Source organism: Trichoplax adhaerens, genomic scaffold, assembly GCF_000150275.1.
Source record: "Trichoplax adhaerens TRIADscaffold_3 genomic scaffold, whole genome shotgun sequence".
Lineage (NCBI taxonomy): Eukaryota > Metazoa > Placozoa > Uniplacotomia > Trichoplacea > Trichoplacidae > Trichoplax > Trichoplax adhaerens.
Genome location: NW_002060945.1, coordinates 6,534,199 through 6,535,700, shown reverse-complemented (window position 1 = coordinate 6,535,700; position 1,502 = coordinate 6,534,199).

Below are 1,502 nucleotides of genomic sequence, written 5' to 3'. Positions count from 1 at the left end.
TACACTAGTTAAATAGAACGTAATCAGAATGCTACAATTTCAGTCGTATTAAAATACTTCTAAATAGCTATTGATATTCTTTGGTAAATACGGTAATGTTGGAGTGCTATTCTACACTTTGATGTCACATGGTGAAATCTACTAATCTTTTAATTTAAATATTACTCTAAATAATTTTTGATTAGCCACAGACTATACTATGCTAGCTGTTCCAACGTCAATACTTTTATACGATTTAATTCGTAAGGATAGCCAGAGTGACAGGTAAGGATAAAATTTTAAATAAGTTGGAATTACTTCTTTATCATCGTACCTGGAGTGGAATAGAGAATATCTTTTAATTACGTTCATCTTTGCTTCATATGAACTTTTTGTGATCGTTTATCAGCCTTAATCTACGTCATAGCGTTAAAAAATCTATTTTGTCTAATCCTACAAAATAAGCCTGAACGATCAAAGCAACAACAGACTCAAAAGCAAGAAAGAATATGATGTAAATACGAGTATATGATCAATATAAATTACATCCAGAACAAAACATTCGGAAGAGAATAAAGTCGTTGGGATTTAAATAATTTGAGCAATAGGCCATAGCCAATACTTAACTTACTCATCACTTAAGAAATCTGCTACTAGATTGTATTTTGCGCTAGCGACTGAATTAAAAGTGTTACATAATAAATCTATCGCTATTCTCTACATTAGTAATTTTTATGCTATCTATTACTACATAGATAGCCTCGTAAAGGGTACCATACTTTCGCCTGGTATCATGCAGGATATTAAATCCTCTTTGATTAGCCTAGCTACTGTAGTTAGAGTTTCTGTAATGATCAAAACATAGCATCATGCTGAAAGAATTCAAACCATATTGATTAAGGACTTTCTTAACATAATAAATATTACTTACTTAAAATTATAGACTAATCCGACTTTATTGCGAAGTTTTCTCTTGATTTGACGGTAATTTATTCCTCCAACTTAACTTAAATTTTCTTAAACTTTAATACGAGAATAGACCAAAATTCTTTTCTTAGACATCTGTCACAACCACGTTTTTGTGACACAGGATCTCTACTTATCGTGTAAAACTTAGCTAAGTACGGTACAATCCCGACACTGAACAAGTGCTACTGGAACTACGCTTCCTATTAGAACACTAATTCCTCGGGTGTAGGACTACACTTCTTTGACCGTCACTAGGTTACTCGATTACACAAGTAGTTGAGCGCAGGCTTTTGAACAGATAACTATCACTACAGTTTATTCTTTTCTATGCCTTTCTCCTCGTCCACATGGCATCATAGTTAGCCTTTATATACTTTCTAAGATATTTACTATTTACATTAATCTCACGTAGGAGATCTCACAACCATAACCTCCTATCCAGTAATAATCTTACAACACGACTACAAATCGTGTCAGCATAAACAACTCTCTAACACAAAGGTTGCACATCATCAAGATTTATATTTATCTAGTCTATCCTCCTATTCGAATAC